The sequence below is a fragment of the Mustela lutreola genome, chromosome 14 (genome assembly GCF_030435805.1).
Source record: "Mustela lutreola isolate mMusLut2 chromosome 14, mMusLut2.pri, whole genome shotgun sequence".
NCBI lineage: Eukaryota > Metazoa > Chordata > Mammalia > Carnivora > Mustelidae > Mustela > Mustela lutreola.
The window spans coordinates 49,064,802-49,088,575 of NC_081303.1; the positions used below are offsets into that span (position 1 = coordinate 49,064,802).

General features: G+C 49.6%; 1 long non-coding RNA gene across 1 annotated transcript in view; it reads right to left on the bottom strand.

Annotated features, from left to right (window-relative positions):
* Positions 1-16,268: 16,268 nt before the first annotated feature.
* Positions 16,269-23,774, bottom strand: part of LOC131815143 (uncharacterized) — a 48,405-nt gene continuing 40,899 nt past the window's right edge. Inside the window, exons 3-5 of the long non-coding RNA XR_009347590.1 lie at positions 21,098-22,117; positions 20,527-20,717; positions 16,269-18,462 (exon numbers count right to left, since the gene is read on the bottom strand). This is a non-coding gene — a long non-coding RNA (uncharacterized LOC131815143). The remainder of the gene's footprint in view (positions 18,463-20,526; positions 20,718-21,097; positions 22,118-23,774) is intronic.

The following is a 23,774-nucleotide window of genomic DNA, read 5'->3' on the forward strand; positions in this document are numbered from 1 at the left end:
CTCAACCAAGCAAAATCCTTCCGTCTGCCTGACGTTAGAAAAACCACCTTCTTTCCACTCACTTATCTTCCCTAAAGCATTGGCAGCTCCGGGTCTCTTTCTGCTGAGTGAGTTAGTGGCGCCCTGGAAGGTATTTGTACAGTCTCTTACCAAGTGTCTGGCTTTCTCATTAAACCCACAAGGGCAGATGCAGGGCTCGGGAGGGCCAGGATTGGGGAAGAGGGCGTCTTAACTGTTTCAGCAACCCATGTGTCACCCCAGAGGGCCAGGACCACTCGGCCTCCTCGCCTCCCCTCTGTGCAGGTGGTTAGACCAGTGCACGAGCAGGCACAGTGCACGACACAGGATAGCTGGCTCGGGCTCCAGCTTACCCATGTAGACTTGCCTGGGCTGCAGGGTTTCTCTCCTCCTTTGGAATTAATGGAAAAGAAGGGGAGCTCACCTTCATGGGTCACTTACCGCGCGCCTGCATCACACACTTTCATTTAATCCCCTGGCAACCATTCAACTTTCGGTCTCCATGAACTTGACTGCTCTGGAAAACTCCCATAAACAGAATGGTACAGCGCTCATCTTTCTGTGACTGGCTGATTTCACTTGGCATCATGTTCTTAAAATTCATCCATCACAGTATGCGGCAGAATCCCCTTCCTACAACATTCTCTTGTATGTGTAGACCACGTTTTGTTGATCTGTTCATCCACTGATGGACATTTGGGTTGCCTTAGCCTCTTGGCTTTCGTAAATAACACCCCTATGAACGTGAGTGTACAAATACCTTTTGAAGCCCCTGCTTTTAATTAATTTGGATATACGCTTAGAAATGGAATTGTTGGAACATATGGGGATTCTATTTTTAATTTTTTAAAAAAGATTTTATTTATTTATTTATTTGTCAGTGTGTGAGAGAGAGAGAGCGAGAGAGCGAGAGCGCGCAAGGGGGCAGAGTGGTAGGCAGAGGCAGAGAGAGAAACAGGATCCCTGCCGAGCAAGGAGCCCAATGTGGAACTCGATCCCAGGACACTGGGATCATGACATGAGCTGAAGGCAGTGGCTTAACCAATTGAGCTACCCAGGCATCCTTATTTTTAATTTTTTAAACCACCATCCTATTTCCCATAGTAGATGGGAACGCCAGTGGGGCACAAAGGTTCAAGTTTTAAACACTCCTTGTTTTTTAAGAAATACTGATTGAGAAAGCCTCACATTCAAATCAGAAGACATTAGAGGTGTCGAGGAAGGTGCAACTTTTGGTTGCTCCAATGGGTTTAAACTGCGTAGGCTGTCAGAAAGGCCCTTGTCAGGAACCCACTCTCTTCAGGGCTTATGAAGAGTTTTTTAATTTTTTAAAAATTTTTAAAAATTTTATTTTCTTTAAAGATTTTTATTTATTTACTTGATAGAGAGAGAGAGAGAGAGAGAGAGAGACAGTGAGAGGGAACACAAGCAGGGGGAGTGGGAGAAGGAAAAGCAGGCTCCCTACCTACCAAGCTGGGAGCCCGATGCTGGGCTCGATCCCAGGACTCTGGGATCATGACCTGAGCCAGAGACAGATGCTTAAGGACTGAGCCGCCCAGGCACCCCATGAAGAGTTTTTTTAAAAGATTAAATATAATGAATCGGTATCTGCTGACGACCTACTATAAACTAAGCGGTCTACTGATGTTATTTCACTTAATGAACATAGGAGGTATTTTGTGTTGGAGACAGAGGTACAGAGAACTAGTGTGACTAGCTAAAAAGTAGGAAAACAAGGATTTGAACCTTGATCTGCATGATTCCAAAGCCTATAGACTTTCCTACAACCAAAGGCCAGAGGACTGATGGAGTGGGAGGGGCGATGAGCACCTTGCTACCACGTTTGGACTCAGTTCCTATGGAGCCCGACTAAGTAGAGGGGTCCAATCTGCTGGAATCTGAGGACAGAGAGGGTAGAGTGAGAGAGGGCTGGAGTACAGGGCTTCTCTTTCCAAGTCCAGACATATTTCATTTCAGTTTAATAAATATGAACCTCTACTATGTGCCTGGTGTGGTCTTAAGTGTTGGGGATGTATAGAAGGTTCTAATATAATGCTTGCTCAAAATAAAGCAGGAGACTTTGCAGTAAACTCTGATTCCATGAATGAGACAGAGTGATATTAATGTGAAGATGGTTATCAATAATGCACAGACAACCTTCTTATCATTCTGAGTCCAGAAAGCAGTCACCTTTCAACAGAAGACACTGGTTTTGGTAACAGGGCCCAAGATATACTTCTTGGATGGGCCTAGATAGCCACGCACATCCGCCCATTGGGTACAGATGTTTATTTATTTTTTAACTGCAGCATGCTGAACAATGCTGCATTTATTAGCAGCGAAAGTCAGGGGAGCCTGGGGACCAACCGTTGCCTGGGATTCTTCCCAACCAGGCTCCGCCAAAAAGGCAATATCCTCATGTGTTTTGTTGACCATTTCTAAAGTGGTGAGATCTCTACCAGATCTTTTGTTATCGATCCTGGTCCGAGGCAGGCTTGGGAGGAAGAAAGAAGAGAGGGTGACTGGGACCAGGTCAGGAGGCATGTTCCAGGGGGGCCACCCACGGTTCAAAAGTTCCACTGTTGATGGGCTCTGATCTCCATTTTCACCACTCTGTTTGCCTGGATCCTGGATCTAGGCCCTCAGAGCTTGGCTTCAGCATGAGAAACCAAGTAGGGGATCCTGATGTCCTCCAGATTGCCGAGGGAGTCCACATGTGACAGGGGTTCATTCGGGACACTGTGCTTTCTGGGAGGTGTCGAGCCAGCACTCCCCAGTCACCAGGCTGCAAGCAAACTAAAAAGAGAGGCTATGTTATTCATTTATGTAGCCTCAGCCCCAGCTGGGCATACGATGCCTGGTGCTTAGTAGGTGATCAGTAAAGAGTTGTGGAATGAATTGTATTTTTGGCTCCCTACAGAGTCTGCCTGTCTTCAGTACCCAAGGCCGGGTAGAATAACCACCACCACTGAGGCCAGGAAAACCGTTTGGCCTTCAGGCCTATTTGACTTTCCGGGGGTTCAAGCCACTGCTATTTCCTCCCCACCCAGAAAAGTACAGGTTAAGCTGCAACCACTAGGCACAGCTGATTGTCTCTGATGTTGGACCCACCCTGTCTGGAAGGGATGAAATGTGTTCCGATTCAAATTCTTACTGGAATTCAAGACACAGTGACCTTCGGTGGCCACCAGCCCCTTCCTCTTTCTCCCCCATAGGACCCAATATCACTTGTTTTTATAACAGAGCCTCTGATCCCAAACAACTGGGACAGGGGAGCAGGGGGGAGGATAAGAGTGGAAATCCACCCAAATAGAATTGGTGAGTTGACTATAAAGAGGTCAGTAGAAAGACGATCATGGTGATACAATCCAGGCTGCACTCCTGGCTCATCCTAAAGACTTTTGATGCCAGAGAGAGATTGTTTATTAGTTTGATGTTTCGATGGAAAGTCTGGGCTACCCTGGCACCCAACAGTAATGTCCCAAAGTTTCCAAGGGAGTTTTTTTCTCCTTATTCCCTCGTCATGGAGGGGTCATTTGAAGTCCTTACTATGGATAGTCTCCTCTTTCCAGAAGGATGAGACAAAAAGATGTTGGAGCTGGGGAAGAGACTTGTTTTCTTTCAAATGCAGTAGGAGGAAGACTTTGAGTTCTAAGTTCTGGGAAATTCATTGAGGGCTTCAGAATTTTCTTCTAATGAGCTCCTTAAAAAAAGACAGAGAACAACTTTTCTCTTTTAATGGATAGAATCTCTTATTTTGACTGTGTATTTGCATCATGCTTGGTGCTATTAACCTGATGATAACAGGTTCTTTCTAGAAGTTCACCTTCTTGAAAATATGAATGTGCTTGAATAGGGAAATCAGGGTTGTCTCGGGGAGAGATACCTAGATGAGGAAGGAGTCAAAGGAGATAACCTGAGGTCTGAAGTCTGGAGGCCACACAAGGTAGGGCATGCTTCTTTGTTTTGCAAATGAGCTGAGAGCTACTGATATTCCTGAGACGGTGCTGGGGGAGAGAACCTATCTAAGACGGACCCTTCCCAGGATTCTGGCACCAGCTATGGTTACCTGGCTGTAGGTAAGACCAGGACTAGATAATAACTCTCAAACACCAGCTACCATTTCTGATATTCTTACCACAACCCTGTCGAATAAATATTATCATACCTTATTTTTACACATGAAGAAATGGAAATTTAGGAAGGCTCATAAATTTGTTTAAGATTGCATAGCAATTAAGTGGCAGAGCTGGGATTTTAAACTTGTCTGTCTGCTTCTAGAGTCTGAGTTCCTGACCACTATGCATATGGACTCTCCTGGGTAAAGGAAAAACTGATGTTCTATGGGTTTGGAACATATATTTGTTCAGATTACAGCTCAACCACTTACTGTCTCTGTGATTTGGGGCTAATTGCTTACACGTCCATGAAACTTCATTTGTAAAATGGGGGCAATGACCCTAACTTCTTGAGATCTTGGGAAGAGTAAATGAGACAAAAAAAAAAAAAAAAAAAAAAAGAGGCTCCTGGTAGAGAGCCTGTCACATGTTGGCCCGTCAATAAATGGCAGCCGCCTTTGGTTATTTTAGTAGATTACAAGTTCCCTGGGAGCGGGGGTGGGGGGGCAATCTCATTGGTTGACCTAATGCTTGGCCAAGTGCCTGGCATTTATGAGGTCCTTTCTAAATGTTGGTTGAATAAATGGAAGGTGTAGAAGCTGGATTTTACTGAAGGATATCTAATCTACTTCGGTATCTTAAACCAGTCAGAGAGAGGCTAGTTAAGGATAGAGGTGGGACTTTCAGGGCCTAGAATTTTCAACACCCCTCCCCTCCCCTGCCAAGGAAGGACGCAAGAGGTGACGGCAAGGTCCATGTGGAACACTCTATGGACATGGAGAAATATCTTGGGGAGGGGGTCATGGAAAAGGTCAGGATCTAAGAGCCAAGTACTGAGCAGCCCAGAAGAAGAGATGCCTGGTTCCTTCTCAGACAGGGGCTTAAGAGACAGGTTTAAGGTGGAGAGAGGGTAGAAGAAGAATGCTACCTAACGAGTAGCACCACTCCGAATCCCTCTGGGCTGAGGAAAGAAATTGGCTCCAAGCCGAGGGTGGACAGGGCTGGTTTTTCAAAGCAAGAACTAGTGACGTGGGTCCATGGAAAGGTCTAAGGACTTGGGTCTAGTTCTACTGGAGTTCAGAGAAGAATAGAGAATAATGATCCCTAGTAATGTGTGTGATTCCTGAATTCTGGTTCATTTATTCATCCGCTTACCTGTACATGGTCCCCCTAGTAAAGTAATAGTTCAACAATGAAATTAAAAAAAAAAAAAAAAGAAAGAAAAACCCTTTAAAAGCAAAAAGGGGGTTTAGGAAAAGCAATGTATTATCATTGTCTTGGAAAGGGCATGGATTTTGAGTCAGACAGAATGGCGTTGGATCCCAGAAATTTAGAGTGTGTTCCTTACTGCCCTTGGTCTTCAGGTTCCTTATCTGCAGAATGGAAATGATTAACACCTAGATCATTAGGGGGTTTTATTTTATTTTATTTTGTTTTTTTTCATTAGGTGGTTTTAAAGCAATCGGAAGTATCTAGCACAGCACCTGGCACATGGAAGACACTTAGAAAAATGTCACTTCTTTTCCTCACCTTGGGTATTTGTCCAGGAGTGGGCCAGGGCCAGGGTGTGGAAAGGAAGCCCTAATCTACAGAAAGGTCAGAGAGAAGACGTTTTGGTAGGGTTGTGGGTGGCGGCAGCTTGGAAAGGAAATAGACGATGTACTTGACACTTGTAAGGAAAAAACAGAACCAGAGGTTAGCGGGCCCAAAGGGCCTAGGATTCCTGTAGCACAGCCCTCCATGTGGGGGGCCTGTTTCTCAGCCCTGGCTGCACGGGGAGCCAGTGGGGTGGCTTTCAAGAACACCCAGGCCCAGGGGCGCCTGGGTGGCTCAGTGGGCTAAGCCTCTGCCTTCGGCTCAGGTCATGATCCCAGGGTGCTGGGATCGAGCCCCTCATGGGGCTCTCTGCTCAGCGGGGAGCCTGCTTCCTCCTCTCTCTCTGCCTGCCTCTCTGCCTACTTGTAATCTCTGTCAAATAAATAAATAAAATCTTTAAAAAAAAAAAAAAAAAAAAGAACACCCAGGCCCAAGCGTCACCCCAGATGAATGAAATAGGATCTGTGCAGATGGGACCCGGCATCTCATCATTGATTGGCGGGTGGTTTTCGTGTGTAGCCAGGTTTGAGAATGCTCTCTGGAGGCAGGGAGATCCACATGATGACCTCAAAACTAGAGGCCATCGCTGAAACCTCTGTCTCTAAAATGAGGGGCTTCTCAAACTTTTCTTCATGAAGTGTCCATAAGAGGAGAGAAGAATGCCAGAAGAATCCAGTAATCAAAGCGCACCATCCAAAGCAGCCCCCTCAAGCCAAAATCTCACATTTGATGTTAAAAAGTCATGTGATGTTTGCATTTTGGTCCATAAAACATTCATGTTTATTTCCATAGCAATCTACCTTCACCCCCATGAAAACTCCTGGGGTAAAAATGGGGGTCTAGATACACCATGCTTCTCCAGAGGCTCTGTGGACCTGGGCAATCACAGACAGAGCAGTCATTCACTTCGGCTGGTGAGCTCCCTGGTCACTGGAGGGACAGCTTTGGGAGTTGTCCCTGTGGATCTCGTATCTCGGGGACGCACCATGGCTGTGGAGTTCACAGACTGTTCCCCCCCCCCCCCCCCCCCCCCGTCTGTTGCTAGAGCAGGAAGAGGGGGCACTGTTGCTTCCTCACCACCTTTCCTGTTGGAGAAACAGCCAAATGGCTCCCAGCCAGGCCACTTGGTAAGCTTTGCTAAGAGCTGAATTCCTTTTCCAATCCCCAGGCGGCTATATTTCTAAGGGAATTTGCAAGAATAGAAATTGTTTTGATCTTCAATCAAGATACAGAAAGATTCACTCCCCCTACCTTCCACTTCTTCGATCCCCAGCCACGTTAAGTAACACCCCCTGTGGGAGAGCTGGCTCCCCACACACCCCCTCCCTGCCAGGAGGAGCAGCCCCCCCAGGGCAGCCTGTTCTCCAGCTTCTGCGCCTGAGGCCCGTAATGTTTCCTTCTAACCTGCCCCTCTCTGCCTCCAGCTCCCCTTTCCATCCACTTTAACAAAAAAAAACAACATCTTCCAGGAGCCAATGTGTTGGACCTTCAGGAGCGAACTGGGGTGCACGGTACAGGGTTAGAAGAGAGTGCCTTCTTTCTGGAGAACCAGAAAAAGGAAGACGAAAGGAATTGCTATTTTTGAAAGCTCTGGGCTGGATCCTCCACCTACAACATTTACTCTTTGTAAAACCCTGAAACGTAGTTCCAATTATTTCCATTTAACATGGACGGTAAACCGAGGGTCGAAGAGGTGAACTGAGATTTTAACACAAGCCCAGCATCGGGAGTGAAGGAAAGGTTGCCTAGGGGAGAGGATGAATGAGTAGATAAGTCACCTGGGAAGCAAAGCCTGCCCCAGGGCCAACAGCAATCATGGTTGTCAGCAGAAACCCTCCTCCCCCTCCCCCATTCCCTGCCACCTCCTCAGAGAAATAGACTGACTGAGATTCTCTGGGCTTCTCCCGGCAAAGACAACTCTCCACCATTCTCCTTTCTCTTGCTGCTCCCATCAGTGGCAGACGAGGGCATCAGTAGAGATGCTTGAAGCCTGTACGACAACCCCCGCTGTCTAAAGCAGCCTTCTGTGCCCGCTGGGGAGCTCTCTCGGAAGACCCCCCGCTCGGGAAGGTCTGCTCCTGGAGTCTGGAGTGGGACATCACCTAACTTTCTGCAACAGGCCCTCCTCACCCTGTTTGTTCTTTTCCAGAACCAGCTTCCGTATGAACCAAGCCCGCGAGGTATAGAGGTGAGTGAGACCTTCCTTTATTTTCTTTCTTTCTCTGTGTTCTTGCCTAGTTTGCTCTGACTTGGGCCCTGGTGCGTATGATGTTGCTGGAGGCCCAGCGCCCCCACAACCCCGCACCCACGCCTGACACATTGTGGATATTTGGTCAGATTAGCTACCCTGCCTGGAGTTGCCAGCTGCCGGACATGGCCTCTCGCCTCCTCAGGAGGGAGAATGGGGGGGCAGCGGTGGGGGCAGGAGGGAAGCAGGAGGAGGCCCTTAGCTGGCAGGCCTGGTCTCTCATCGGTGGGCTGCAGGAGAGGCGTCAGCCTCGCCTGCGACTGAGATTTGACGCGAACCAGTGCCGCTCTTCGGCGGAAGAAGATCTGAAAGGTGAGGTGCTGGAAGATGTTTTTGTCTAGTCTTGCTGTTGTTCTTAGAGGCCCAGGTCAGCGCCCCCAGCCGGGGAGCCCCTCGGAGTCTCGGAGCGGTGTGGGGGTGTCACTGGGAGGCATTTTAAGGGAGTGGGAAAGGCAACTGGGGTTCAAACCCGAAGCTGATCTTTCAATGAGCGCCCTCTCCTCTGCCAAGGGGTGGGGGGGCTCTCCGCTAGAGACCGGAGCAGGAGGGCAGGGCGGAGAGCACCAGCTGCTTGTGGGTAAAGGGGGTTCAGCTTCTGTCGCTCCGCCTGGTACAGAGGGCCTCCTCTGGAAAGCCCTGCCCCCTTCTGCGTTATTCTCCCACTTTTGGGGAGCACGGGGGTTCACCTCCCCTGGTGCCAGTGTGTGTGTGTGTATCCGGGAGGACAGTGGGTGCAGACTGCGTGATTGGTGCTGCCGGCCCCCTCTCCTTCCCCCCAAAACCTTCTTCAGACTGCCGTCTGCACCCCAGTGGAGGGTCAGACATAGTCTTTTCGACTCCAGAAGCCCCAGTCCCTCCCAGGCCGAGTGGGGCGTGGGTGAGGAATGCAAGGGGACACTGCAGAGCTATTAAGAGACCTCTAGCATCTGGGACTTGAGTGGGCTTGGCTGCCTGGTTTGGGGAATCTTGAGCGCTGCTGAGAGGGCCCTGGGCATTCAAAGGGTAACAGCAGCACCAACCCGGGCCAAGGAGCCCAGCGGCTTGAACTCACTTCCATGTTGTGTTTTGCGGCTCAGAGAGGTCCCTTGGCCCCGGTCCCCTAGGGTCATGGCCTCAAGGGCAGCAGGCAGCTCATCGGAGGTTGGTGACAAGGGGCCTGCTGGACCTCGGCATCCTCTGGGGGTCAGAGCAGGGCGTGGACGGAGGGCCGGCGCTGTCCCTCCTGCTTGGCCGTCTGAGAATGTAGCCTTTTCCTGGTGAGCTCGTAGCACCTGAGACTGTTCTCTTCCCGCCACACACAGACTGCTCCGTCCACCCAGGCCTTCCAGGATCTTCATGCAAAGTAAGAATCCTAGAGCTATCAGCAGAGGAGGCCTGGGTACCCATCCAGAGTGCTGCCCCCTCCTTCCCTACAATCCACATCCAGCCCCATCTCCCCTCCTGGCCTCTGCCTCTCTGGAGACTCTCCCTAAGGAAAGCAGTGCCCCTTAGGGGCTTGGAGATCAGCAGAGGAGGAGGCACAAGGGGTGAGCGGGGCTTTGTTCATTAGCTAAAAGCAAATCCTGCCGGTGAGAAGTGCATTACAGCGGGCTGGGCAGCGACCTCCACAGCACCCACCGGCCTGCCCCTTGCTATTGTCTCTGAAGTGGGAGCCCGTCTCACCCTTCTGTGAGCGACGATGGACACTGCTGTGTGGGCAGAGGCTCGGTGCTAATAGAAGCCTGTTGCTTTTGCTGGTAACTGCCGGCCACCTGAGATGGGTATGTGGGGAGCTCTGGGCACATTTGCTGCCTGCCAAGGGGGATGCTGCTGTGGGACCGTGTGTTCCAAGAAGCAGCAAGCCCGTGAGTGCGTCAGGAACTGCATGGATCACATACGCCTGTGCCCTCTGGCCCGACCACTGGCCCGGGAGGCTGACTTCAACCACGTGCAGAGAAGCATGTCTGCATTGTGCTTCAGAGGACAGTGGAGGCAAGCTGCCTTGATCCCTGTCATTTTAGAGGAGTCAGCTAGCCGGACGTATGTACACCAGTGACTTGACACATGGAGGCTGCTTCCGTATCCATGCATGCATGTGTTTCATCAGGTGACGGTCACGTGGTACACAGCAGCCATCCTCACGTGTACATTTCAGGCTCTTTGGTGCATCCCAGGTATTGTGCAGTCACCACACTCTGGTCTCAAAGATTTTTTTTCACCCATTAAGTAATCACTCCCCACTCTCCGCTCCTCCCATTCCCTGGCATCCTCGACTCTGCTTTCTATCTCTGTGGATTTGCCTATTCTGAATATTTCATATAGAAGAAATGATACAATGTGGGATTCTCTGTCTGGTTTTCATGTAGCATCACATCCTGGCGGCTCATCTGTGTTGTAGGGCGGGTTGGGAGTTCGTTTCTTTTTATGGCTGAATAATGTTGCGCTGTATGGCTATACCACATTTTGTTTATCTGTCCATCTGCTGGGAGACCCTGGGGTTGTTTCCACCTTTTAGCCATTGTGAATAGCTGTGAACATTTGTGAATGAGTATTTGTTTGAGTGCCTGTGTTCAATTCTTTGGAGAAAATCCCTAGGGGTGGAATTCCTGGGTCATACGGTAACTGTGTTTCACTTTTTAAGGAAATACATTTTTATCTGACCCTTACAGCCTCCCTGCGTGCTAGACAGGGTTGATATTAAAGAGAATGCTTACCAAGCATCCAACTCATTACCCTGCACATAATATGGACTCAGTACATTTTTTTAAAAAAGATTTTATTAATTTACTTGACGCAGAGGGAGAGAACACAAGCAGGAGGAACAGCAGGCAGAGAGAGAGGGAGAAGCAGGCTCCCCATAGAGCAGGGAGCCTGACGTGGGACTCGATCCCAGCACCCCAGGACCATGACCTGATGAGCCAAAGGCAGATGCCCTACTGACTGAGCCACCCAGGCGCCCCTGTGCTCGGTAAATTTAAAAATGTTATTATCAGATGTCGATACCGAGTCTCGGAGAGTGGAAGTGATTTGCTCAAGCATACTAAAAGTCGTAGAATCAGAGCAAAACCAAGGGCTTCCGGTTTTAAGTCTAGAGAGCGCATGTCCTGCAGTAGATTTCAGGAACTCATGCCTGAAACTAGTTTTTGCCCTGAAAACAACCCCAGGAGTCTGAATTTCCCCATGGGCTCAGGGGACCTGCCGCATCCTGACCCAAGAAGAGATAGGACAACTGAGGAGAGAGCACTTCTAGTCGGCTGTCCCAACCCACAGCCCACCGCACTGCTCTGCCCTCTCCCTGGGCCAGAGCCATGCGGTGGCAGCCGTGACAGCAGGTGGAGAGTGGCGCTGATTGTACCCGACAGGCGGCTGAGCTGTAACTTCCCTTGAGCTCCCACTGTCCCTGCCGAGCCCCTCATTGTCCTGCCCTGCGGCCCATCTGCCAAAGCAGCTGCATTGAGCCTCCGCCTCAGGCAGCCCCGGGGGAGCTTGCGACCCAGACTTGTCCACAACAGAAAGATCCATCTGCTTGTCTCTTCCCATCTGGGAGTTCAAGTGAACATCTCATGTCCGCATCTGTGTTAACTCACTACCGTCCCGCAGGGACTTGACCGGCCCCCTGGCTTCAGAGGACTTCATTGACTTTCCAGAAGTCAGGCAAGGGAGTAACAGCTCAAGTTCCTGCCCTGCTCTGGGATACCAAGAATAGGAACCCAGGAGAAGAGAGAGGTTACAGACTCAGGCAGGAAGGATCCAAGGAACCATGTGGTTTACCCCTGCCTCGGGGCAAGATTAGGCCCAAATTCCAGGGATCAGACTGACTCCCACCATGAGAGCAGACACGTCTCTGACAGGAGGTGGGAGGCCGGCCTGTCCTGGGGGACTTGGTAATTGTTTTGTTTCTTTAACCCATCTACAGTCCCAGCCCTGAGATCCTGCCCTTTTGCCCTCCCTCCCCCCCTTCTTGCTAAAAAGTCTGTGGTTTGACTGCTTCAAAAACGTGGACACCACTCCCAGATTTTGTGGTTCTGAAAATGTCAAGACCAGTTGGGAGCTTTTTTTTTTTTTTTTTTTTTCCCTCCTCTGGAATGAAGGATGGAGAAGAGCCCCAGAGAGGCATAGTTTTAGGGAAATTGTGAGCCTTAGGGGAAAAGTCTAGAGGACTTCCCTAAGAACAGAGAGGCTTCTGAGTTTTTATGATAGCTCCATTGATTCTGAAGGACCCAAATGTCAGAAGAGAATGAGTGGTCTCGTGTAAGGAACACTGGCTTGGGTGACCCGGGGGAGGAGGGAAGGAAAAGAGGTTGGCAGGGGGCTCCTGGGAGGGGGAGATGTTCTCATCCTTGACCTAGATGGTGGTTATATGGGAGTTGCTTTCCTCAAGGTTTCCATTTGTATTTTGTGCATTTTTATAGATGTGCATTATAACACTTTAAAATAAAGAAGTTTAAAGAGAAAGAATCCGGCCTCAGGGTCAGAATATCTGGCTTCTGTCTTGGCTCTTCTGCTTATTTGTTATGACGTCACAGGGTGATCAATTTCATCTCTCTGGTCCTCAGTCTCTGCATCTATAAAATGGGGTCAACAGATCAAAACGCTCAGGAAGGCTGTGAGGACAGACTTGAGATGTTGGATGTTTTTGGTGCCTTATAAACTGTAATAAACTGTAAAGCATGATTTTGTGTAAAATATTGTTTTGGTTTAGGAAGAGCCAGATCAAGGCAGATATCCCCAGGAAAGCAGGGGCTGCTAATGGGAACGGGGCCAAGGAAAGGTCAGTGACCGTGCTCTGGATTTGGGTGAAGGTTGGGGTGCTAGTTTCCTAAGGCTGCTGGTACATATTACCAAAAGTGCGGTGGCTTAAAACGACAGAGATTTATTCTTCCACAGTTTCTAGAGGCCTGAAATCCAAAATCAAAGTATCAGAGGGACCACGCTTCCTTTGAAGACTCCAGAGAAGGATCCTTCCCCGCCTCTCCCAACTTTCTGGCGGCCCCCAGCATTCCTTGGCACTCCTTGGCTTAGAATTTATCACTCCTATCTCTGCCTCCAACTTTCCATGGTCTCCTTCTTTGTGTGTCTCTGTCATAGGCTTTAGGACTCACTCAAGTCCAATGACTTCATTCTAACTTAGTTATATGTGCAAAGATCCTATTTCCAAATAAGTTCATGTTCACGGGCCATAGGGGTTAGGACCTCAACATATGTTTTTGAGGAACACAATTCAACTCACTGCAGAGGTATTCTGGGTGGAGAGAGAGAGAATCTGGACCCAGGCCCCATATCCACCATTTTGTGGCTTTGAGTGTTGGCTTCTCCAGTCTAAAGGAGAAAGGAAGTAGGAAATGAGAATTGATTGAATGCCTTGTAATGTGCTATAAGGGCATGGTGAGGTTGATGGTGTCATCCCTACTTTGCAGAGGAGGTGGAGGCTGGAGAAAGACATGAAGGTTACTTAACCCCACTGTAATAAGAAAGGTTTCCAGGAATATGAGAGGGGATGGAGTGTGTGTTGACCCCTTTGGGGTTCAAATGCAATACAGTCAAAGTCTTATGATTTCATAAAATACCAGAGAGTTGATTCCTGTCCCCTAGTGAATTAAAGGATAGGAGATTAAAAAAATAAACTGCCGTTGAAACCAGAAACCAGGACTCATACTGCCTTGTGGAAAAGATGAAGTGTGCTAGATCTAAGACAGGATGCACAGCGATGTACCTCCCTCTGGGCAGGGGCCCATGGCAGCGGCCAGGGCTCAGAGCCCCGCTTTGGTTATGTCACATGGACACCAGGAACAGGACAGAGTCAAATCTCTACAGAGGTCCCTCGCTCCAGCCCTGAAGTGTTCTGACCCTTCAGAGCTATGACATCGGTTCCCATCTTGGTGTTTAGTGTTGCTATTGGATTATCTGTGGGTGGTCAGCCTGTCCATGTGTCCCCCTCCGACTGAGAGATCCACAGAGACCATCTGGGAAGCCTTCAGCCCAGCCCACTATTTAGGCACCTTCTAAATGCAAGCACTGTGCTCAGGGTGTAGAAGAGAGATGGGTTTTCCCCACTGGAAGGAATCGGCCCTATTTCCGGAAGACATTTCCTCTCTCCAACCCACTGGCCAGCTCTGTCCCTGGGGCCCAGCTCCCCAGCAGGTGAGAATTGATCTCTTGCTCTGACCCTTTCCTGGGGCCACTGTTGGAGCTGCCAACCATTCTGGTCAGAGCCCCAGGTGCAGGGGAAAGGAAAAAAGCAGTGATATTTACTCATCTAACAACTCTGAATAGAACCTTTCAGAAGGCCTTTGGGCCAGGCAGCCTGCAGAAATTGCCGCTCGGTACACCAACAGCCTCGGAGAAGCTGTCCATGGCAGCAGCTCCCTTCCAACAGATCGTTCTCCAGGGAAGGCTAGCGATGTCCCGGTCTTTGCTCCCCACTGCTCTGGTTGCATTGGACGGGCCCAAAGGAGCCACAGCTGGATTTGGAATTCCAGAGGGCCTCTTGGATCAGTGGCTCCCGAACTTAGATCTGTCTCAGAATCACCTAGGACAGGGCTTCTCCGACTTCTCTGTGCGTCAGTATCAGCTGGAGGGTTGTTAAAACCAGATTGCGGGGGTGGTGGTGGGGGCGCCTGAGTGGCTCAGTCAGTCAGGCATCGGGTTCTTGATTTCGGTTCAGGTCATGATCTCAGGGTTGTGAGATAGAGCCCCATGGTGGGCTCTAAGCTCAGCAGAGAGTCTGCTTGTCTCCCTCTCCCTCTGCCTCTCCCCCTACTGTCTCTCTCTCTCTTTCTCTGAAATAAATAAATCTTTGGGGATGAAAAAAAACAGGATTATGTGGTCCCATCTCCCGCATCTCTAATTTAATGAGTCTGGGGCAGAGGGAGAATTTGCATTAATAAGAAGTTTCCAGGTGTTGATGGCAGCGGTCTGCAGAGTAAGGACACCTGTCTAGAGCCAGGGTCTCAGGCCCTGAAAGGCAGGGGATTCTTAGAATAGAGCAGGGCCCAGGAATCTGCCTGTTTAAGAGGCTTGCAGGTGAGGTGAGGCACAAGGATTAGGAAACCCATGCTTTAGATCTGCATTGTTATATTGGACCCCCAATGACACAATCAGGGATGCTGAGGAGATGGGTTTTGAACCCAGTTACAGCAAGGACAGTGACATAGAGAGAGACATCACTGTCCTTGGCAGCAAGAGGATAAAAGGCCTGTGAAATGAGAGTTCATTGCTGAGAGCCAGCTGGGGCCCTCCGAGGTAAGTGACCATCAGGTGCTTTGCTTTTTTAATGGGGTCAACCTCGGATAAAGCTGGTGGTCCTGCTTATATGCTGGGACTTTGCTCAGCCTGATTAAGGGGTGCTACCCCCTTCCCTTGCCTTTGAGTTCAGAACCAGATAAGACTCCTATATCTTCTTTCTCCCCATGGTTCCCCTCTTCCTGCAATGGCTGATGTCAATTTCCCTCTGAGATTAGGAGGGAAAGGAGCTGGACTCCTTATTAGCTGCTTGGAGCATCTTACCCTATCTGGGGCTTGGCCCGGCAAACTCCCACAGGACAGGGAGACAGAAAAGAGCCACGCTCTGCCCCTGGCATGGCTCAGGCACTTGCTAGGGGAGCCCACCATGGGGACCTGCAGGGGTCTATACTGGCAGGCAGAACATAGAGGGGATACAGCAGGTGATGGGCCAGGGACCCTTAGACCTGGGGGTACCAAGGCAAAAGGACTAGGTTGTCCCTGCAGGTGGGGCACAGGAGACATGGGCTACACAGATAGATGAGGAAGTCATGGCAGCCCATTCGGTTGAGGGGCTTTAGCTGCTCTTGGGACTCTAGGTCTTGAGGAAGAAATGGAAAAAGCAGAGAGGATAAATTGGTGTCTGCTCCCATGCTAGGTCTAGTGGACGGTGGTCACTAACTGGAGTGCTGGGCCAAGGGGGATTTGAGCTCTGGGTTCAGCAGAAAAAGTAGGCAAGAGTGGTGTGCTTGACCAACAACGGCTACCATGGGGGCCTCGGGGCAACATGGCATCTCTGGGCAGGAACACACAGCTCTGTGTAGACTGGTGGAGAGGGGGGTGCCTGGGTGGCTCAGGAGGTGAAGTGTCTGCCTTCAGCTCAGGTCATGATCCCAGGGTCCAGGTATTTAGCCCCACATCTGGCTCCCTGCTCAGCAAGGGGCCTGCTTCTCCCTCTCCCTCCACCTCTCCTCCAGTTGTGTGTGTTCTCTCTCTCTCTCTCTCTCTCTCTCTCAAATAAATAAAATCTTTTTAAAAAAATGCACTGATGGAGACGCTTAGGTCTTCAGGATAGAAGAAAAGGGATCTCAAAGGCAAGGCAGAAAGCTTCTTGTCACAAGCCTGGCCGAGGTCAGGCAAATGAACAGCCAGGGCCTTGATGCACAGACGCAGGGGTCTGGGCTCCAGTGGCTTTAATCCCTCCTGCCCCGGGGCCCAGACCCGGGACCCAAGACTGTGCGTGGCCCCTGCTGAAGTGGAGACCAGGCGAGGCCACCTGTTGAGCCAACCTGGTTGATATATGACACATTCCAGAAAGCAGACAAATGGGTTCCTTGGGGCTCCCAAGTCCTGTTGGTAGTTTTGGCCTCTCAGCCCTAACCTTATCTGCCTAGGCTCTGCTGAGGGACTGGCTGGGCCTGGACAAGTCATTTGGGAAGCGTCTGAGATCAGAAGAAAAATAACAGAGCCAGGATCTGGGAGACACATTAATTTTTCCATCCTGTGTCCTGACACCAGTTTTTCCATAGGGGAAATTGAGGCCATGCTTCTGCCTCCTTCTTGACCTCTGTGGCCCTGGCTGGGCCTCCTGACCTTGGTGCCTCATCTCAACCTTCAGAAGACAGTGTGCATCCGCTCAGGCCAGGCTTAACCCCGAGATCTCCCACCCGTGCTGCCCTTGGGCGTCTGGTTCCTCTGCAACCCTGGGCTGCTGCTTCAGGCCCGTGCACATTCCTATCTGAGGACAGAAGGGGTCGTGATGGGCTCACAGTTCAGTCCTGGAGCTGCAGCCTGGAGCTCGGCAACATGGAGGGCCCAAACGGATGTCGTGCGGCAGCCTGGGGGACATGTCTGGTCTCAGGGTTCCTGGGGTCTGAGCAGGAGGAAGACAGCTCCTTCCATTCACAGCCCCCTCAACCCCAGCAAATAGCAAAGCTGTGGAGAGCAGCCTTGGACCTGCACCCAGACTAAAAATCGCCCATTGGGAGCACTGCCTCTTCCCAGGCTGGTTCCCTGAGAAGCCCCGCATTTCTTCATCAGGGGCACAGGGCCCTGGTCAGATTTTCTCTCCTCCTCCATGGGCCACCGCCTACCCTACCCCAGAGAAGCTTGGGAAGTGGCCTTTCCAGCTCCTCCTCCCTGGCTCCCCCACCCACCCATCTCCAAACTTGGAGGACCTAGGTCTTTCTATTTAAAGATGTCTGCATGCAGAACACACTGGTGGTCCCCAGAGTGGGGGTGGGTGGGCGGACAGGTGAGATGGGTTAAAGGGATCGAGAGCACATGTACCGAGATGGGCACTGAGCACCTGATCTGAACAGAACACTATATGTTAACTCTACTGGAATGAAAATTTTAAAAAACGGGTGCCAATCAGCCAAAGCAGCCATAAGGACCTTATCTGCTATAAAACTGTACAACTGAGATTGTGATCACCCACCTCAAAAATATGGGTAGAAAAAAAGAAAATATCTCTGTGGAAATGGACAGGAGGAAACAGGATCACATATCACATATCACATATCCCCAGCGGCTTTTAAGCCCTTTCTACCAGGATAAAAATAAAAGCCGGGCAGTGGCCGACTCACAGGACAGAGCAGACAAGTGATGCCTCTAGTTCCAACTCATCTGGTGGGAGCAGTGGGGGGCGGTGGCATCTGTGCCTCTTAACCGGACCGGGCATTTCTTGTGATCAGGAACAATGTCCTCACAGCCTGATAGATCCACAGGGTCTAGGGGTGTCAGTCTCATGGTAGAGGTCAATAAGCATTTCACTCCCTCATTCATCTGTTTCAGCAACATTTGCTGAGTGTCCTGATGGGCCGCGTATGGGGACTACAATGACAGGACAGTGGAGTCCCTGCTTTCTAGGAGCACATGACGAGAGAAAGATATGAACATATAAAGTTACAAAAGAGTGTCAAAAATTCCCTGTCAGCTCTGCTGGAGTGGACAGCTAGCCAAGACTTCCCAGGGAGCCTCGAAGGTTCCAGAGGTCAGGTGTTGATGCAGAGAAGGATGGGGCAGGCAGAGAAGGCCGACTGTGCCGTTCCTCAGAAGCAGAAAGGTATTCCCTGGGTGGCTGGACTGAAATAGAGGTGGAGGAGCCATCTCCTTCTTGTCACCCCTCTCTGATCCCTTCACTGTCACCTCTGGGTAGTGTGGCAGGGGCTGGTGGCATCTGTCTCTGGTCCTTCCCTGGGAGAGACGGAGCTCAACGGTCCTTCCACCTTCGTCTTGTTGGCTTTTGTCCGGCCTCCTCCTCTTTCAACCCCATGCTTACTGGAGAAACAGAAAGGTCCAGTTAGGACAGGGCGAATATTTGGTATCATGGCTGAGCGCAGAGACTTTGGGGCAAGACTTTCTGAGGTCGCTTAGCAGCTCTGTGATCAGAGGAAACTCCTCTCTATGCCTCAGTCTCCTAATCTGTAAAATGGGGAAAACAGTAGTGCCTACTTCATAGGGTTCCTGTGAAAAGGAAATCAGATGTGAAACCCTCAGCAATAGCAGGCGGCACGTGGGGAAGAGCCAGCAGGTGCTCAGGCCATCGCCACGCCCACTGCTGCTCCTCTGGTTGTGGAAGTCTGTGGAAGTCTGAGGGTGCTCTCTGCGAGGCGCTCGCAGCATCTCTCCTCACAGACTGTAGAACAGACTGCCCTCAGGCAGTTGTTCTCAGACTTCTGTGCACACCTCGATTCTCTGGGGGAGCTGTCCAGGCAGCCAAGGGGTTGCTATGACAGGAGATTTGAATCCAGGGGCTCTGGCTTGGGGTCCAGGACTTTGTAATTATAACCACCTCTCCAGGGGTTTCTCATGGACATCAAGGACTGAGAGCTTTGCGGAGGCCAAGCGTGTCCCCTTTCAGGTTCCAGGACGTGCCCTTCTGGGTCTATCACTCCTGCCACTCGGGGCTGGATTAACTGGGGCTCTGTTCCCTAACAGAAGCAGACCTGCGGGAGGGACTTACACGGTTTTTTTTGCATTTTTTTGGCCATTGGGGAGGGATGGATCCAATTTGTGGTGATGGGGAGGGTCAAGGCAAATGATCTCCATCAATGTGAACTGGACGCCATGACCTCAGCTTTCTGTGCTCCAGTCTCGGTGGAGGGGGTGGCCGAGGGAGAAGCGGAGGCCCCTGACCAGATTTCTTTATCACTTTGATAAGACCCCTACCGCCTTCTGGCTGTACTCCTTGCCCTCAGCAGCCATGACAGCCCCGGCCCCCCGTAGCAGGCTGCTTCCTAAAACATAGCTGTCACCCACGTCACCCTTCAAGCCTCAGTGTTGCCTAGGTCACAAGGCTGCCTTGTGGAGCCTTTTATGGTCTGCTCCTTCTCCCTGATCTTACAGAGGACAGCTCTGCTCTACAAATCAACCAGTATCAGCTAGGTGAGTAGAAGCTGAGCGCAGAGGGGTAAAGTGGACAGGGAAGGGGGACCAACATCCCAAGGGCGACAGCGCTGGCCTTTGAGACACAGGCTCACTAGGGAAATAAACATAAAATGATGCCGTGGGGCGGTCAATAAACGAACTAATGCCACCTGCTCGCACCTGTGAGCTGGTCCCGGCACTCAAGAGCCCTCAAGGCCTCAGCATACTTCTCAAGAGAGCCACGCCCACATCCTTAGAAGTGACCTGGAGGGGACATCTCATGTCTCTCCTGTCTAGAGAAGTGAGTGAAGCAGTTGAGGTTCTCTGAACAGCAGACCCTGCCTTAACTGGGAGCCAGTAATGATGTGGCAAGCAAAATATTAAAGTGAGGGGTGCAGGGATGGGAGACAGCTCCCTACCCATGCCAGCCTCCCTGGGGAGGCCCCATGGCCACGTGACTGGGTTCCAGCCAATGCAGTGAGGAGAAGCACTACTTGGGGGTCTGGCCCGTAAAGGTCTCTGGTGCCTAGACCTGTGTGACTTTCCTCTGGTCCCTAGAGAGGCGGGGGCCGGAGGTGGTGGGATTGTAGGATGGAAGGAACCTGGATGCCAGCCACGGCTCAGAGGAGGCCTTCCTGCTAGTCCAGAAGGCCCTTTTTGGACTTTACATGAACAAGAAATATATTTCCACCAATTGGAGCCATATGTATTTTTAGGTTTATTTGTGATAGCACTTAGTGTTATCTTATGCAATGCAGGGAGTGAGGGTAGGACTTCCAGGGGCCCCAGCCTGAGAGACTTAAAGGTAAAAAGAGGATGCAGCAAGGTCTAGGTTGTGGGGGGATGTCCCTCCTCATCCAGGAGTCTTGGAAGAAGGGGAGGAGCGGGACTGTTAGGGTGGGAACGGAGTAGCGGTATAGGCTGGCCCAGAGCAGGACAGGGGAGGGGAAGAAGTGAGAGAGAGAGATAACACACCTGGGGAGGCTGAGATACGGGTCCTGGGAGGGACAGGGCGGCCCTTCCACTGGCTTGTCGGAACTCCCTTTTTCTCTGCAACCTCTCCATTTGTCCCCTTGTTTGGCTCCTGAATTTCCTCCCCCCCTCTGAGAGGACAAGCTTGCCTCTTCTGTGGAGGACCAGAAAAGTCCTTCAAGAAATGCCAACCCCTAGAAAGCAATAACATCAATGGATTCAAATGTTAGCTAATTCAAATATTTGCACCAACAAATGTTAAAAAGCCAGTCAGTCACCCTCAAAGTTACTCCTAGGGGTGGAGGGGCGGGGCGGGGGGCCTGTGATCTAAGGCCAGGAGGTTTAGCTGAGAGTTTGGAGCATTTCTGGGAGGAGAAAACGTTTCGTTAAAAGCCTAGTGCTGATCTGAAAGGAAACAGCCTAGGAAACTACAAAGTCACTTCTGACCTTGGGAAAACAGAAGGCAAATCGCAGCCAGCCCCCCCCTCCCCACGGCCCAGAGGGAGCACTGAGCTCATCGCCTGCAAGGTTCTGTTCACTCCAGTAAGATGGTATTTAAAGGTTCAGTGTTTACCAAGTGGTGGGCTCTTAGGAGCCTGGAAGTTTTCTAGAAGGGACTTTGGGGGCCTTTGTGGTATGTTCCGTGACTGCCTCCCTCTGCTTGGCTTGAGCTCCTTCTCAGTCCCAGACTGTTGGGAGGAGGGTTCCCCAGCGAAGCCTTGGCTTCCTTGGAGCCTTTCCTGACAGAAAATTCCCCCAGGCTTTAGGCCAGGCCCTCCCTCAAAAACAAGCACACGCGTGTTCTCTTCACGAACGTGCTCGGACCTCAGGAGAAATAGCTAAGGCAGGAGGACATAGAAGAATCAAGAACAATGGCCGGGAAGGGAATTCTTGAAGTACGATGGTAGATCTGGAAGTAGCTGAGAACTACCAGTAATAATCCAGAGGAAGAAGCATGAACCCTGGAGTCTGACTTCTGAAAATGTCTTTATTTCACCCTCGACTGGGAATAATATTTCTGTGTGTGCGATTGCAGGTTGAGAGGGTTTTTCCCCTCAAGATGACTCCACTGCCTATGGCTTCCATCATTGTTGTTGGGAAGTCTGAGGTAGTCTACGTGTCACGCCTTCACTGGTGATTTCGCTTCTCTCTGTTCTTGGTGGCAAGATCCTCTCCTGGCCTTTCTTATTCCTTGAAATGGGTCTAGTGTGAGTTTCTGTGTGTTCATTCTGCCTGGTACATGTTGTAATCCTCTCTGGATTCATGTTGTTCCTCGGTTCTGGAAAATTCTCTTCAAATGTTCTCTTTCCTCCATTCACTCTCCTTTCTCCTGGGATTCTTGTTAATGTTTATTCAGTTTTTTCATTCTATCCTCCATTCTTGCTTAATGCTTTTCATATGTTCTCTCTCTTTGTTCTGTATTTACACTTCACTTGTTCTCTCCACAGCGATTTCTCATTTCCTGTTTAAACTCTTTAGGGTGTTTTACCAAGGGGTGCCTGGAGGGTTCCATCAGTAGAGACGGAGTTGATCTCAGAGTTGTAAGTTCAAGCCCCATGTTGGGTGTAGAGATTACTTCAAAAGAAAATATTTCCTAAAAAAAAATAAATTATATATATATATATATATACATATATATATATGGTGTATATGTATGTATATAATATATATATATATATGGTGTATATATGGTGTGTGTGTGTGTGTGTTTATATATATATATATATATATATATATATATATATATATAGTGTTTCACCTACAAAATATTTTTTTGGTTCTTTTCTCAAACATGCCTGGTCACTTCTGGTGGTATGTAATTCCCTCCTTTGTCACTCCTTTTTCAATTTCTTTTAATGTTTTTTATACCATGACTTTCTATTCTGTATCTGATTGTTTCAATACCTGAAGCCCTTGTGGGGAGGCAGGGGTCTATGCTTGCTGTGGTGGTTTATTGCTTATGTGTTTGGTGATCTTTGATTGTGATCTCCTAGTTGGCTGATTTAATTTCTGGAAAACCTGCAGAACTAACCTGAAGATGCTTTCCTTAGTGAGAATTTGCATTTATTCCTGCTGGAAGCAAGGGCACTCCTGACCAGGGTTTCTGTTATCCCCGGGGTCCTTCACTTAACCTCAGCATCTTGGGTTCAGCTCCCTAATTTGTTGATGGCCCAAGGCTTGGTCTTCTACAGTTCTATTGTTCATCTGGACAATCTTCACCTTTAACTTATGCTCAACATTCCCAGTACTGGTTTTAGCTCATGGCTTTTAAGGCCTTTTTCAGTCCTTATAGAATCATTTACTATGAACCTGGCATTGAAATAATAATTATATTTTGTGCAAGATTGGTTGTGTAGTTGCAGAAGCCTTCAGAATTTCTAGCCCATCAAACTCCTGGAAGGTAAAGTCAAGATCTAAATTTTTATCCTGTTTCTGACATGTTCCAATTGCGAATCTTCGGCAGGGGTGGGTCTTAGCATTTTGTGTCTCTGTCAGACTCCCTGTGAAACCACCTATAAGAATATCCACTGTGATTCTCATCTGTTTCCCACTGCCACGTGCTGCACTTCGCAATAGAGGGCATTCACATGAATGACATGCCAGATTTTTATCATACCCAAGTCAATGTGGCAGGTAAGTAAAACACTACTGTAAGGGCCTACTTAATAAGAGGGAGCCATTTTGTTGTTTATGCAGTAAACTTAGATTGACCTTATACAGTAAACTTAGATTGACCCTGCCCCTCCCAAAGGAACTTACTTGCAAAGCCCAGATACAAGGGCGGGTCAGGCCAGATAGAGACATCCAATCAGTGGGGCACGCATATATCTACTAGGGTGAACTGTAATTCAATTGGCCGCCTATGTGTGACCTTACATGACTGTGCAGTTTTCTTTGTGTATTGCAATCTCATTGGCCACCGGTGTATAGCCCGGCTAAACTACCTCTATAAAAGTTAGTCTGTGAGGCTGGGAGGGGTTGCCTCTTTGCAAGAGACGGCCCTTGACCGGTCAGTTTGATTCTCGATGCTTGGTACAAAATAAAGCTTTGCTTGACCTTCACTTTGTATCAGTCTCGCTCCTTTGATTATGGACCCTAAATACTACAATAATCTGTGTTTGTCACAACTCTTAATGCATGTGAGATGTGGTTGTTGCAGACATAGGTAAGATACAGCTCGTGTTCTGTGACATTTTCCTACTTTCCTAATATTTTCCCCCACTCAAAATGGCATTTTAAAACACAAATCA